Genomic DNA, 16,626 nt, shown 5'->3' on the forward strand with positions numbered 1-16,626 from the left:
ACCCGCCTGATGCAACACTAGGCCCCAGTGAAAGTCTCTCCGGAGTGAATGCTCTTTCACTGCCTAGCTGTAGTCTTCATTGCAGAGTTCAGCAGGCCAATCTAGGAACATGAAGAGCAGACAAAACCCTGAGCTTCCAGCCCCAATACCCAGCAGCAGCAACCAGATGGCTAGAAATGACCCCTAAGGCCATGAACACTTAGGAATCCCTGTGCTCTCAAGTCTTCAGGTCACTCAACATCCAGGAGTCAGCTGAGGAGTTCCAGAGAGTAGCCAGGAGCAAGGATGGTGGAGACTGTGAAGGGCCACAGCACACTATTCTCTGGAACTTCTAGAAGCTTCTTGAAGTCCATGTCCTCTGCCTCTTGATAACTAATGTGGTCTCCTTGACTTCTAATACACTGGGAAGATTTTTGTTCTCCTCCAAAGACATATATGACAATGATAATGATAGAATGTTGATGGTGATGATGGTGTAACGTTGATGGTGATGATGAGAGTGATAATGATGATGGCGACAATGATAAAATGGTGATGGTGATAATGTTGATGGTGATGATGATGGTGATAATGTTAATTGTGATGATGATGGTGATGACGTTGATGGTGATGATGAGAGTGATAATGTTGACGGTGATGATGATGGTGATAATGTTAATTGTGATGATGAAGGTGGTAACGTTGATGGTGATGATGATAATGATGATGGTGACAATGATAAAATGGTGATGGTGATAATGTTGATGGTGATGATGGTTACTTAGTGATAAACCCCACAGCACAGTCATTGGCAAGGGACACAAGTGAATGGTCTCCAGCAAAGGTGTTGTAAACAAAATCAGCTTGCTCTTTTTTGTCTTAATTTGGCAAATAGAGAAAGGAAGGCCGAAAAATGGAGGGCAAGCCAACATGCCGACATCCAACATGCCGACATCCAACGGGCTTTCTCTACACCAGAGACCACAGTGAGTCCTTCACTGTCTAATGACAGAAAAACAAAACAAAAACACATACAAACTCTACCCAGGCACCAGAGTTCAGCCCCTGAGCACAGGCTTTTGGCCTAAACCCATGGGAACCTGTGCCCAAGGGAACTGTTGCCAGGGTGAGCAATTGAAGTGTGGGAACAGAGTCCCGATGAGCTGAACCATAGTTCTCAGGAAGAGAAAACAGGAAATAGTCCCTGGCCCTGGTTAAAGTAACTTGGAGGCTTTTGTGTGTTGTTTTTGCCTGATTCCACAAAGCAAAGCCACACCGACTTTGGTGCCGAAATCCCACCCTTGTAGCCAATGCGTCGGCCTCTCTGGTCAGTGTTCCCAGTGTGTCACAGATGGGCTACGACAGAAACAAGATGGACACACACCTTTCCATGATGTCCAAGGTATGTAGAGTATCAGTAAGTTCAGAAGCTGTGACAATTCGTTGTCTGCAATTCACCAAGCCTCCCACCTTCACTTGGTAGACCTGGCCTCGCTAGCTTCAGTGACCATATCAACGCTTAGCTCACACACAGGCTTACTGCTGTCAACTGCAGAATGGGCCAGCCATTTTGAGTGTCATTTTGAGGTAGGCTGTGTGTCCTCAGCATGGAAAACTATACTTGTGCTGGAGCTTGGGGGCAGACGTGGAGGTCTTTTCCCAAGACAATTTTTCCAGACTAAGAGTAACCAAGTGATGGCTTAGTGGCCTACCACGTCTCAGTGTTGGGGTGCTCCCAGCATGAGGGTTTACATCTGGTACGACTAAGCTCACAGACCTGGTGTTTCTGGTGTGGTTTCAATATGCCCACGTGTCTGTGTGTTCCTGATTTGACTTGGTAAGCTCGCAGGTGGTAAAATTTTATCCGTGTAAATAAATTATGTGCCATTCAGTACTCCACGGTTTGTACTGAACAGATGGCAGCTGTTGTTCTTAATTTTTTATTACATTTTTATTTATTGATTCATTGTGTGTGTGTGTGTGTGTGTGTGTGTGTGTGTGTGTGTGTGTTGGGAAAGGAAGAACGTGGAAGTCAGAGGACAATTTAAGAGAGCTTCTTTCCTTCCGATCCTGGGAATCAAACTCAGGTCATCAGGATTGGCAGCAAGTGCCCTTACCCAATGAGCCCTCTTGTTGGCCCCGATGAAGACTGTTGACTTGTTATTCTGTCTCAGGATTTGCACTCAGAATGAAGCAAGCTGCTGCTTTACAAAATGGAGTCACTTAAGGCAGGGCCCAAACTGATCACCACTAAGGGCAATGCCTGGCTGCTCTGCTCCTGTCGGCTAGTGATGGTGCCACCATCTCAATGCTTCCCATGGGGCACGTTCAGAATGTGTGGGCTAGGTTCCTGACCCCCTCAAATACCGTTCTGGAAGCCCCTCAGTGCTCAGCCATTACCTCAGGAACTGGTGGCTAGGCTGGCTGAAGGAGTGATCCAGGGGCCTGAGACCTGCCTGTGACGGCCCAATGAGATCCTAGCACGTTAAATCAGCAGCCTCAGTGACATTAAGGAAGCTTCTGGTAGGGCTGTGATGTTTGGTAAAGGGATCATTAGCTGCTGGCAAACACCATGTGCTGAGGAACGGCCTCAGGCTCTGACAAATGATAAATGAGAAAATTAGAGGCTTGGAGAAAATGTAAATATCATCCTTTGTAAGTCTGTCCCTTGGCAGGGAGAGAGAAGATGTTTCCTCAGAGCGCTGAGTCGGTTCTTCTGTTCTCTCCTGCAGCGGGAAGACGCCGTGGCTTTTTAACAGACTTACACACTGTGATCCGTCTTCTCCATCCCAGCAAAGACTTCACACTATGTGGAGAAAAGGGATGTCATTTCAGCCAATTTCCCTCTCACTCGGTGTTTCTCAGCCTTTGCTTAAAGAGCACCCCCAAGAGTCTGGCCAGTCTGCTTCCAGCCTATCCAGGCTCAAGCCAGCCTGGGCTGCATATTTTAGCTAAGGCCAAACTGGCCAAAACCTTCCAAAGTAGTCCAAAAGCCCTGCAGGTCACTCTTGCTGTACAGATGGGACCTGTCCAGGCAAAGAATGATTTCAACCACAGAGGCCACCTTTGCTGAGGCCCTGGAGGCTAGTCCTGGGACATGTGGCTTCATTCTTACCCTGGTTTCAAGAACCACAATGCCCAGGCTTCAGTTCTGCATATAAGTGTCTTCATCACTCTGCCCAGCTGCCCCTCCCCACGATAGCAACAAGGCCCTTCATCACAGCGTAGTGCCTCATGGCACAGGACAGAACGTAAGTGAAATGCAGAGCGTGTAGAATAGTACCCAGGACATGGCGAAGGACCTGCCATGTCAGCCCTGCCCCCCTGTGAAGAGGATGCAGTCTGCTCTTCCAGCTCTCTATGCTCAAGCCTCACCTCTGAGGCCGAGGGTCCTTCTCAGGGTGAACTTGGCCTAGCCCATCCCTGACAAAATCAGTTGTTCGTTAGTTTCCTTCCATTGATGAACACTCCAGGGAGAGCAGTCTGAAGTCAAATGTCCCTTTCTGGAGAGAATGTGTCAGCATCCGGGGAGGTTTCCAGTGCCCACCCTACATCCTCCACGCGCGTCTACAACATGGGACAGCCCTCTTACAATTTGGAATGTTAGGAAATTGGAGTCTACCCAGATATCCTGAGACAAGATGGGGTACGAAGTACATAGGATTCTCCTGAAGAATGCTAGCACAGGGGAGGAGGCAGTCTTGTGTGCACAGACCTGGACAGGGTATGGCCATGTGCACACAGACACATGCATGTTCAGTGTAAGGCCCACACTAGAGGCCATGTGGCCATGCCTTAGCTGTAGTGAGACACACCCGTATACACACAGTTGCCCAAGTGTCTCTCCGGTCTACTTGGACCCAGCAGGTACCGACATGCTGGGTGTTCTCTGACCCTCGGTATTCCCGTGTGCTCCACACACCCACTGTCACATACATGCTGTGACTTGGGGACTTGAACTCATCCTTTGATGGCTTTGCTACAGAGGGATACACTTGTGTAATGAAACTTTAATTTTAATTAAAAATTCAATTTTGTGCAATACTGGTTTCACAATGTTGCGAGAGGATATTTTAGTTTGTTTAATTGAGATATTGGACACCGGGTGCTCTGTCATCCTGAAAGAACCAACTTCACTTTAATAACTTTTGGGGTGTTGAACCTCACAGCAATTATCACACTGTCCCTCCACCTACAGCTGTCAGCTTTATGATTCAGAACACTGAATCTCCTGCCTCTTCTGACCCTCAGGACAACACAGCAGAACTGTGGGAAGTGTCGTGATGTCACTTCCCATTTGGCCAAGTGAGGTCGTGTGTCTCCCCCCGCACTTTTCCTTCCCCCCTTGCTGTGGGCACCTGATCCTTCTCCACCTCCCCACCCAGCAGTCCCTGGGGCTGACTACACCTCCAGCCTCAGGAGCAGGCTATGATTGGCCTGATGCACCCAGCAAACCCCATTTCTCACTGTTACTGGCTCCTAGTGTTGAGACATCCTGGGCTTCACATCCTCACTCCACAGTAAACTTCCAAATGGGCTGAAAAACCGCTCTGTGAGGAAAATTCCCTTCCGCAGCAGCAGAGCCTAATCACAACCCCGACTGGTCACCTAGAGTTACAGCTTTTCTCTGCTGAAGCAGAGGGCTTTGGGGACATTATAATTATTTGATCCCACCACCTTCAAAGAGAGTTGTCACACACACCCATCTTGACAGGATCAGGCGTGGAGCCGAGCTCATCAACACACATCTGACCGTCCCCGGCTGTCCCATCCCCCAGAGTCCTGTTCTGGGTTCTCTCTGTGGTCCTCTCTCCCCACCTCTGAGACAAGGACACGTGGGCACTGATGTCATCGTCCTGGCCCCAAAGCCTGACCAGGAGAGATAGAGCCATGGTGGAATTCTGCAGTGTGTTGCCTGTCCAAGCCTGGCTGGCCTGGCTCAGGGTCTCCACACAAGGAGACATTCCATCTTCAGTGGCACCCGGTAGCCTCCCTTCCCAGGTGACAGCAAACACTTCAGGCCTGTGACGCTCTCGGGCAAAGGTCATGCTGGAACCAAGAAAATAGCTGCAGTGTGAGGCCACCGTAAAGTGCTTTCTGGTTTCCGCTGGGCTATTAGCGGTAAGAGCTCGAGTGATGGACACTTGGCATTGACTCTTTCCACAGCCGTGGGGGCAGTGACAGTCTCTCACATCTGCTCAGTAGGGACAGGCTAACACAAGCTGGGGTCCTTGGAGAAGAATTCATCTAAACCTACTTTTCCTTAATGAGACAGTGATGAAAAATGGCCTCCGAGGGAAACCGTGAGAGCGACCACCACGCAGCTGCGGGTGAAGCCGGGGAGCTTTCAAGTCCCGAAGATCTGCGTTCAAATCCGGTTCTGCCTTATACCTTTCATATGACCCTGCAGAAGGCACTCAGCTGAGGACATCCCAAACCTGACAATGTCACACACCCGAAAGGTCAGTTAGAGGTCATTCACCCCACCCCACCCAGGGGATTCTCTTATCTGAAGGGTCCCTTGGGAAGACCGAATCCTTTCAGGGACCTCACCACTCCCTCCAGCAGAAGGAGAACCTGGAGCCAACCCCTTCTAGAATCATCCCCATGAGGCAGCTGCAGGGATATTCACATCTTACAGGAGTCAGCACCCTTAGGAGCTCCCAGGACAGTCACAGTTTCTATCTCAGAGGAGAGTGATGACGTGAGCAGCCGGAAGCTGGCTGAGGGGCCGGAATGACTGACAGCCCTTACCCCTGCTATCAGTGCTCCATCCTGAGCAGGACCCTTGGGGTTCAAGAGCAACTAAGAGAACCTTCTCCTCTCGGGGCCATTCTCTTCCTCCTGAGACAGGCTGTGTAGAAATGGAACTACCCAGGCCAGTGCGCTGACTGAAGAGACATGGCCTGCAATAGCGGTTAGCAGTGGGGGGTCAGGTGGCCGGGCACTCACAGGCAGTGCTATCGGCAGTGACCCAGGACACCCCACAACATGCCCTGTCACCTGCCAAAGCCAATTTGAAGAGCTGATCCTTTGAGTGTCAACATGCCCAGCTACTTTAATTGAAACTGTCACCCCTTTCCAGGGCCACTCAGTGCTCACCTGTCCTTCCAAGGGGAAGCAATTAGCGGGTGACAGACACCATGACACAGCAAAGGGGTGGTTCCAGATGTGACTGTCTCCTACAGACTGAATGTTGAGCAGCGCTTACCAAACTTCTGGAAAAGCAGCCAGTGAAAGGCATGTGGCAGCTGTCAGGGGCTCTCCAAGCACTAGAGGTCATCGGGATCTTGCAGAGGTCTAAGAAGATATTGCCGGAGCTCTGGGATCCACTTTCAAACAGGTCCTCAGAGACTAGGGAGAGAGCGGTGAGACCAGTCCTGTGGGCCGCTGATTCCAGGTTGTGGGTGCATGTGGGTCATTGTGTTCTTCCGGCTGGAACAGCCACTCTGGGTATTTGATGTGCTCAGCTTATTTTCTGAGGCTGTATTTTATTTCTGGAGGAAGTATCTGTGGACACTGTAACAGAGCATGGAATGCACACCCTGCCCACCCAGCTGTCTGCACCATAACCCGCAGGTCAGGGCATCTCAGATGGTCTGAATCCACCACTGTGAATGACACCACACCTTGTGTGTCCAAGATTCTCCTGACACCTGGGCCAAGACTACACATAGGGCAGGGATTTTATATGCACTCATCCAAAGCTACAACTCGCTCATTACAGCATCACCAGGTGATATGCATGGCTGAGCAAAGGCAGTGGGACCTGTCACTAGCCCTATGTGAAGAACCCAGGGCTGTTTCTGAGCAGAAATAACAGTCACTGTGGCTCCTACAGAATGGCAATTTCTTTCCTGAATGGCCTCCAAACTGCTGGAGATGGTGGTGGGCTCCAGACAGGGCTTGTGACACCTCAGCAAGTCTGCACATGGTAACTATTGAGGCTCCACAGGCTGAAGATGCCTGGAATTGGGGTGATGGGGTTGGGTACCTCAAATGAGCTAACTCAGGTGCTGTTAGGAGGCTGTGTATAGACAGTAGAGATTCGGGGAGGTTTCTGAGGGATATACTGGCTGCTCAGGTTAACCCAAGCCCAGGTGGAATCTTTGGGATGGGAGCCTATAAAATGGCCTCCATCACTCAGCACAGCTGTCTGGGGAGATGGGCACCATGGTCCTCTACTAACAGCGTGTCAGCCAGATCATTAGACTGTGGCAGATACTGCCATGTCCTGTCCCACGTGCCCTTGCTCCCTACCAACAAGACCATGATGGACGTGGCTCTGTGTGTACTGTCCAGGCTCCTTGCTCTGCTAAGTCATGTGACACAGCTCTAGCCAATGGTGGAAGCAGACGGCTGCTTCTGGAAAAATAGGCTTCCCTCCTTAGCCTCTTCCTCCTCTCTCTCCTCCTCCTTCCTTCTTGATGGAGGCCGACAAAAGGCCAAGGGCCTCGGAAGTGGAGGTCACAGGCGACACCAAGAGCCAGCAGCTTGGGATGGGGTAGATGTGGGAAGGCCTGGGTCTGACTGGCGTCACAGGCCTCCCCCATCGGTGCCATTCCTGTCTTGCTCTCTAACTTCCTTCACTGTCTGCCACAGTTTGAGGCCTGTCCAGACTCCCAGCTCTCGTCCTGTCACCTGTAACAGAATGAGACCCAGCCTCCACTTCACGACAACATCCATGACTGCCTTAGTGTGCTTCGAAGTCAAGGACGTCCCGAGACCACAGAACCAGTCTGAGCTTCTGGCCCAGCAGCACGCTTGCAGGTGACCCTTTCCTAGACCAAGGTCACAAACACTCAGGCGTGGCTAGGAGAGGTGAGGGAGGGGCTTCACTGACTCCCAGGCCACAGTTGCATGCTGGTCCCTCTCCAGGGATGGGGGATAGTTCAGAGGGTAGGTGGAGTCAGGGGGGTTGGGAGTTTTCAAGCAAAGACTGACAAAAGAACTCAGGTCTTGTGGGCAGAGGAGACACAGAGGCCAAGCCTGCAACCGGGCCCCATCCACCGGGACCCAACGCTGCAGTTCCAAGAATCTGGGGACAGGCCCTGCCTGAGGCTCCACCCTCCTGGAATGTTGTTCTCACCCAGGTGGCATAAAGTAGGCTCCCCGGCAGAGTCACACTCCCACCAGCAGGAAGAAGATGGACAAAGAGACTCTCCTGTAGAAGGGCACAACCTGGAAGTCAGACCGTCCCTTCTCTTCCTACTGACCAGAATGCAGCCATGTGACCAACTCAAACCATGGACATGTGAGAAGGTGAGTTTTATGCTGGGAAACCTGAGGTTCTGTTAATATGACAGCAGATAAGGGGACACCAAGGGGTATCTGGATGGTTCTGTTCAGAAACATTAAGCAGGATAAGCAATCTCACTACTGGGCCACCTAGGTCTTGCCAAGTTCAAGGAGAACATTGCCCCATGGAGGGTCCAGTGTCCTAGGTCCTATCCCAGAGGGGCCAGGCAGAAGGCAGTTCTTCAAGGACTCTAGAACTTGTCTTGGTGCGTACCTATGAGGGAAGTGTCTGCTTATGCACCAGGAGGCCATGCTTTCTAGTTCGAATGATCTCTTGCTGAGGAAAAAAATGCTTTTGGGCAGTTCCCCCAAGACCCCGAAGTCCTGGCTGGATGAAGAGGCAGAGACACACTTCCCACGCACCTTCGTCTGCAGGCTGTAAGGTATCCTGTTATGACTATGCACTTGTTCTCTGCAGAGTGAGTGTCCAACCATGTGGGTTCTGGGCCAGCTCCTCAGGTTCACCGTGTGATCACTGAACGTCTCCTTAATCTTGCTCTCCTCCTCTGTGGAATGGGGCCAATGATGGTCACAGATGAGAATCAATCGGGGCATTTATCTGATAGCTTCAGAGCAGAGCCTGGTATGGAATAATCATCAACTAGTGTTCATAGGGCCTAAGTGATCATTTATAAGTGATCTCTGTCTCTGTCTCTCTGTCTGTGTGTGTTTGTGTGTGCGCACACACGCACACGCATGCATGTCTGTCTGTCTGTGTGCCTCCGGTCCCATTCCTTGGGCTACAACAGGACAGCACAAGACCTCTGGCCCCCTGCTGTGTGTCTAGACAATGTTTGACTTTGCATCTCAAAAGGCTCCCTGTGATGACAGAGGTGCCATGAATCATAGTGACAGCTCCCCCGGTATCCAAGAGACCTCCCCTGGCTGCTAAGTCACCATCCCCCCCCCACACCCCCTGTGAGAACCAGTCACTGTGCTGAGCATCAGCTAAAAGGCCTGGATTCCACATGGAATGACCCACATTGTGTCCCGCTAAGGACCAGTCAGCCTCTGGCTGATTTCCTGCTTCTTGGCGTCCTGGGAACCCGTGCTATTTGCTCCTGCTGGAGCCTCTGTGGCTGTGCTGAGCACTGGCTGCTCTGGCCAGGGTTTCCACAGCCGCCTCCGGGCTCTGGGACCAGGCTGCTGCAGACTGTGAATGAGGCCTCCCCTCTGCCCTCTGTGTGTCCTGCCATCTGCAGGACTGAGCTCCCCTGCCCTGCTCTTTCCTGTTGACGTCGCTCTGTCTCCTGCAGAGGGACAAATTATTTGCCCACTGACAGTGGCCTAAACTTGGCAGCGGTCTCAGGAGCGTCTGTAATAAACGGGAGCCAGGTCGCCACACTTGATGGGGACAATTCCAGGGGTGTTTCAACAGCCCGAGGATGTAAGGATAAAAATTACACCAGCCTCCGGCAGTGGCCGTAAGAGGAGTCTTGGCAGAGGAGGAATTGCCAGATAAGAAGAAAATCAAGGAGCTCATGCTATGAAAACCTGACTCGATTTAGCAAAAGCACTCAAAAAGCCCCTTCAAATGAGGTCGCAGGCTCCCTGGGGAAAGAGCTACAACTGTATCTTAGGAAGCTGCTCTCAGCCCTAACAGTCCCCAAGCTGCTTTAGAAACAATTTCAAAAATTCCTTTTCACTTTAGTCAAAATTTGAAATGAAAGTCGTATAGTATAATCTATATACTTTTTAAGATTTATTATTTTGTGTGTGTGTCTGCCTGCCAGTAGGGGGCAGCAGATCTTCTGGAAATGTAGTTACCGACCTTTGTGAACCACTCAATGTGGGTGCTGGGATCCGAATTCCAGTCCTCTCGGTCATCACTCTGGCCCCATACTTGATTTTTTTGGGGGGGGTTGTTTTCTTAATTTGATGTCCAAACTATAACATAAAAAGCAAACTAGGGAAAACGGTAGAGGTGGAGTAATTTGCAGTTTGACAAGGCTCTCCCCACAGGCAAGTGCTTAGTCAGGCACAAGTGCCCATGAAGAACAGGTCAACTTTCTAACCACAACTCGTGACCAGTGTGTGGAGTGGGTACCCCAGATGCCACAAGACGCACGGCTGCTGATATCACCATTAGCAGAGTTTTGAGCAAAACAAATACGAACTCCCCCTTGACCACGTTGTTGAGAATCCCTGGAAGGCAGCTGTGTCTGCAGAACTGACTGGTTAGCACTGAGCTGGCGCGGAGAGGTTGGAACGTGACAGGTTCAGAAGCTAATTACCTTATCTCGGGCTGGTCCTCGTCCTCTGCAGCAGCCGTTCCTTGCCCGCCTCTGTGTGTGAACTAACAACGTAGGACTAACAGATGACTGGAATCTAACTCAGCTTCCACCAACCCCAAAGCTAGGAATGTCATCAGACAGCATCGGAGGCCTGTAGAAAAGCTTCCCCATCTCTCTGCAGCCGCCTTTCTGTTGTTCCCACCCATGTACTCTAAACCTGCCTTGATTCATGACTTTCTCTGTTCTGTAAAGCTATAAAAACGTCATGAAACTGCTTCCACTTTGGAACATGGAATTTAGGGTAACCTAAATCTGCATTCCCTGGCGAGGGTCACTCAAAATGGCTACAGAATAAACTGCCTCTTATCCCCTTTAGGGTAAGAGTTGTCATTTTGGTTTGGTGTTTTGCCTTGAGAGTTAACGCCATGGCCACCGCCCATCTGCTTCCTGGTCCCCTGCCATGTGAGTGGCCTCCACTCCACACCACTGCTACCATGCCCAGGGCTGCTCCCCCCTCCACCACCACCCCGAGCCTTGTCGCTGTGATGGACTGAAATTCTCTGAGACCATGAGGCAGAGATTCTTTCCTCCCCCAAGTTTCTCCATCAGGCTTTTTAGGTACAGCAATTCAAAAGTCACCAACACACCAGGAAAGCGAGGAACTGTCTAAACTGGGCCATCGCTGGTCCCACGTAAAGTGGAGCTTCCATTGGGATTGATGATATAAAATAGCAATTCTGCTTTGAAGAAGGAAGGAAACCGTTTGTTGTAAGCCACAGATGAGCAGCCCTGAGCCAGAACACTGATCCAGCCGAACCTGATTGCTCTGCCAGCTTTAGAGCCACGGGTAAAGGAAAGTTATGAACAAGTCAAGGTGTTTGTCAATACATTGGAGGGGAAGGAGCATAAGGAGGCGGGGAAACTGGGGCCAGGACCTGAGAAGAGAGAGATGCCCTCACTCTGGGATCCTGCTGAAGCCTTCTCCAGCAGTGAAGCGGGAATTCTGCAACAGTAACCAATGACTCCAGGGCCTTCTCCCTTCCCACGATGCACCTGCAGACTTCCAGAGATCTCTCTAGAAACCCTGTTTGCAGAGAGAGAAGAGGTGGGATGGAGAGGTTTCTTAGCAACTGCTGAGATGTAACTTGAGAACCTCTCTCTCTCTCTCTCTCTCTCTCTCTCTCTCTCTCTCTCTGTCTCTCTCTGTCTCTCTCTCTCTCTCTGAAAAGCCCATCCCCACCTAGGGCAGGTCTTACTTTCCCTTCTCCTCTTGGGAAGCCCATCCTCCACCATGAATGTCTTAGTCTCTTCTAAGCACCTCTTTCTTCTCCTAACCCCCACACTCAAGGCCATGTTAAATATCTCTAATAAAATCACCAATTCTAGTTCACCACACTGCTGAGTCTGGAATTCTTTTCAGTGCAGAAGCTATGAAGCCTAGTCTGGCCTGGGGAATACCTCAGGCAGCTGACAGTGACAGTGTCTAACTGCATCTCTGTCCCCTTGCTGCTAATCACGGAAGCATCAGGCAGATGGCTATTACAATCCAGGAAGCCATCTTCTACCGGATGGCGAATCCCAGGATCTTCATTTTTAGTCACAGGGAGACAGGTTGGATGCAGAGCTTGGCAGTCGTGGCTGCTAGAAACATCCCCCACAGGCTCACACGTCGAGTTGGTGGAGCTAATTGGGAAGGTTCCAGAAATTTGAGGAGGTGGGACCTAGCTGGTGAAGTAGCTCACTGCAGGTGGATCCTCCTAGCTGGTGAAGTAGCTCACTGTGGGTGGATCCTCCTAGCTGGTGAAGTAGCTCACTGTGGGTGGATCCTCCTAGCTGGTGAAGTAGCTCACTGTGGGTGGATCCTCCTAGCTGGTGAAGTAGCTCACTGTGGGTGGATCCTCATCCTAGCTGGTGAAGTAGCTCTCTGTAAGTGGATCCTCCTCCTAGCTGGTGAAGTAGATCACTGCAGGTAGATCCTCCTAGCTGGTGAAGTAGATCACTGCAGGTGGATCCTCCTAGCTGGTGAAGTCGATCACTGCGGGTGGACCTTCAGGGTTATCTGATCCTTAGTCCCCTCTACTCTGTGCTCCTTGTGAATGGAGACACCCTCTACTGCACATGCCCAGTATCACATTGTTCCCCCAGGCATGTGGAGCCGTGACCCTTGACTGAATTCTCTGAAGCCATGAGACAAAATAGTAACTTTTTAATGATAAAATATTTAATGGGGGAACAATTTGTTTTAGCTCATGGCTAAAGACAGCTCAAGATAACTTTAGCTCTCTGTCAGCAAATTCCATCTCTCCACAATCTGATGTTTTATTTAGCCAAGGTCAAACGGTCTACAGGATCCTCAGTATAGTTGTGGCTTCTTCAGAGAACTTCAATTCCAGGGCTCAGACCACGGCAAGTGAGGTTTACCGACTGCCAGAAGCAGCTGGCGGCGAGTCATTCCAAACTAGAGCCGGGTGCAAGCCTGCCCGGGGTGCAAGCCTGCCCGGTGTGGGCCTGTCCCGTGCACAGGTCTGTCACCCAGCAACTCCAGCTCCTCCTACCGACTGCAGGCGGCACCCTGCTCCATCACTGCGCCTCTCCAGAGGTGACAGTCCGCTAACATCCTCCCACCCCCCACCCGCTACCCCCACATGGCTGTACAGTTCCAGAGGCTGAGGTCTTCTGATGCCTGTCTGCTCGTCTGAGTTCCTCTTACCCAGTGCCTTTCCCTGAGTAGTTCTCCCCTGCCCGGGATGAGGTGAGACACCTAGAACACAGAGGCTTGCTGGGGCTTCCTGCCCCTTGCTCAGGTGAAGAGGAACAGAATCTTCATTCCCTGAGTGAGCCAGCCTCCCCATGTCCGAAGGCTACACATATGTGTGCACACACACATACACCACTCACACACACGCACACCACACTCATATGTGTATACCACACTCATGCACACATACATGCTGTATACACACACATACCGCACACACATACATGAACACACACATGCATAAACACACACACGCACTCATGCATGTTGGGTGATTCCTGATTCTATTCCTCTTTTTCAGGAACCCCTCTGAGCTGACAGATGTCAGTCTTCAAGGGTCTTCAGGTTCTCCACTAGAAGCTGCTTCCTGGATATTTAACTGTGTGTCTGAGTGTGTCGATGTGTGTGCATGCTCATGTTCACATGTGTGTAGATGGCTTATTGTTATGTTATTAAAATACACCAAGACGACAATATGAGTCAAGATAAAAAAACAAAATTGGCAGCCCCACCTCATCTCACTGACCCAGCGCATTCTTATGGTCATTCAGTGGCGCACACATGTGCCAGGGTGGTTCCTAAAGACGGCATTGTCTAGAGACAGTGCAGCATCAATACACACTGTGCCGATGACAGCAACATCGTTCAATGGCGGTGCAGCGCTTCGAAATATTCTCAGGTTCTATAATCAACTATAATCAACCATGATCAGCATTGGAATAAATACCTTTGAATATTTATTATCCACAGCATATGCATGCATATATATGCGCATATATATGAGCCTTGGTTTCTATGGGACGCTCTCCTAAAAATAGGACTCTTTGGTGGAGGAATATGCATATGTTTAAGATAGAGGTTGATGGCTTCTGCCTGGGGCAAGACAAGTCAGGGTTCTGGGTGAAGGAGCCGTCTAAGACTGTTGTGAAGGAACGAGGAGAGCCTGCAGGCCGAGGAAGGGGTCCTGGGAGGGGCCTGCTGAGGGGACAGGTTAGAAAGAGAAGCTGCAAAGGTCCGGCAGGATCAGGGGACCATATTGACCACAACCTCCCATAACAATCTAATCATAGTAATAACAACAAGAACAATAGGAGCTGGGGCTGCGGGGTTAGCTCAGCCGGTAAAGCACTTGCCAGGAGAGTATGAGGACCTGAGTTCAAATCCCAAAACCCATGGAAAAATAAGAATAAAAACCGGGCATGGTGTCCACACTTGTAATCCAGGGTCGGGAGGTGACAGACGGCGGCATGCGGAGCAGAAACAGGGGGAAATGTGCAGTTGGGTGAGGAAGGATTATGACAGTGAGGCCTAGGGTTGTTTCATTAGAGGTGTGCAGCAGCCAGGCCTGTCCGGTGAGCACCAGGCTACTGAAACCGTCTCAAAAGAGCAAAGTGGGCAGCCTTTCTGAGGACAACATCTGAGTTTGTCTGTGGCCTCTACGTGTACATAAGTGCACATGTGAGCTTGCACACACACAAACCAAGTCCACCCACATACATTGGAACATGTGTACACACAGAGAGAGAGAGAGAGAGAGAGAGAGAGAGAGAGAGAGAGAGAGAGAGAGAGGGAGGGAGGGAGGGAGGGAGGGAGGGAGGGAGGGAGACAGAGACAGAGACAGAGAGCTGCTGATGCACTATGGCGCTGACTTGGCCCTGGCAGAGTCCCAAGCACTGGAGCACAGCTGATCTCAGCAGCCTCCCCATTTCCAGAGAAGGAAGACGAGGCATGGAAAGGTGGCACACCAGGTTGAGGTTTCTGTCAGCCTGGGCCCCTCCCTCTGCCCTTGATGGGGACCCCTGGGGAAAGGAGCCTCACCTCTGAGTCACCCAAGACCCCCACATGCAGCTGTGCCTGGAGGACATACAGACCTGGGGCAGTATGACAGGAATGTGCCCAGTGCCAGCCCTGAGCCAGCCCTGAGCCAGCCCTGAGCCAGCCCTGAGCCAGCCCTGAGCCAGCCCTGAGCCAGAGTTTCACACAGATTCTTCACAGCAGCCCTACAAGATGTCGGCTGACTGTCACCGTGGGGCAGAGGAGGACACAGACACCAAGGGGTTAAGTCATCAGCGAGGTCATGGGCTAGTGAGTGGCTGAGCCTGACTTCAAATCCTGGTCACCTGAATCCAGGCCCCTGCTCTTCTGTAACATACATGTACACATCAGCATACTCCTAACAGAATGTCCCTGCTCATGTGTGCCAACATCTGTGCACACATTACAAGCATGCATGTGCCTTGGTCACTTATGTGCAGGCACTCAGAGAGAAGGGTGTTCGAACCTGAGGTGTGTTGTGGGATAGTTGTACACTGTGTGAAAGTGTATTGCTGTGATTGGCGCAATAAAAAGCTGAACGGTGAATAGTTAGGCGTGAGGTACAGGCCGGATTTCCAGGGGGAGAAAGGAAGAGGTGGAGGAATCTAGTCCATGGAGAGAAGCCAGGAGACAGAGAGGAAAGAGGAGGTGCAAGATGGAAGAGAGGTAACACCACGTGATAGAACGCAGATTAATATAAATGGGTTAAGTTAAGTTATAAGAGCTCATTAGGACCAGCTAAGCTATAGGCTGAGCTTTCATAGTTCTCCGTGTCATTATTTGGGAGCTGGCTGGCGGGACAGAAAAAGACTCATTACAGAGGTGTGCTCGGCGGCTTTAGCAGGGAGCAAGGACCTCACAGAGGGTCTATCAGTTAGCTTTCCAATTGGAGCAGATGAGCACCATGAACCATGTGTTAAAATCACAGAGCTCAGGATCCCGTGCTGCTCAGGGGCTGCCTTGGTTCTGTCCACACCTGTGGGTCCCCCTTCTGTGAACCCAGCAGCTTTGTAACCCCTCTGCATGGCTGTGAGGGACACTGTAAGGTGTCACTGTGAACCACTGCCAGCCATGCCAGGCACACAGTAAGTGCTCAGTAAGCACAGAATTAGTGAGTTCCCGTGAGCACAGGGTTCCCCTGACTCCCAGCACCAGGCGGACTCTATGAGCTCCTGTATGTCGTCCACCACTGGCCCTTGTTTCAAAGTCGCACTAATCCAGGCATCCAATGAAATGTCACCATCAGCTAGAAGTCACCTGCCTGTTATTTCCCCCGTGCTGACTGATTCTATCAGAGACCTCATAATCACGTCCTTTGTCCCTCCTGTCCCTTCTCTGTGGGTGTTGACACGGAGTGACAGCTGCACCTGGGCTTGTGTTTAATCACCCAGGAATGCACAGGAAATTGTACGGCTTGGGGATGTGGCCTCAGAGAGGCAAGGCGTTCATGAGGACAGGCCGAGAGGAAGGCCAAGGAGCAGGAGAGAGATGCATCAAAAAAGCTTCCGAAGTCCAAGTGAAGTTAAATGTGTGTGTGTGTGG

General features: G+C 51.0%; 1 long non-coding RNA gene across 1 annotated transcript; it reads left to right on the forward strand.

Annotated features, from left to right (window-relative positions):
- The first annotated feature begins 1,250 nt into the window (after positions 1-1,250).
- LOC128101340 (uncharacterized) lies at positions 1,251-11,857 on the forward strand. The gene is made up of 5 exons (XR_008215069.1): positions 1,251-1,381; positions 5,255-5,441; positions 7,582-7,749; positions 8,073-8,241; positions 10,240-11,857. It is a non-coding gene; the product is annotated as an uncharacterized LOC128101340 (long non-coding RNA).
- Positions 11,858-16,626: the final 4,769 nt, after the last annotated feature.

The sequence above is a fragment of the Peromyscus californicus genome, unplaced genomic scaffold, assembly GCF_007827085.1.
Source record: "Peromyscus californicus insignis strain IS unplaced genomic scaffold, ASM782708v3 Scaffold_7__1_contigs__length_154581171, whole genome shotgun sequence".
Classification (NCBI taxonomy): domain Eukaryota; kingdom Metazoa; phylum Chordata; class Mammalia; order Rodentia; family Cricetidae; genus Peromyscus; species Peromyscus californicus.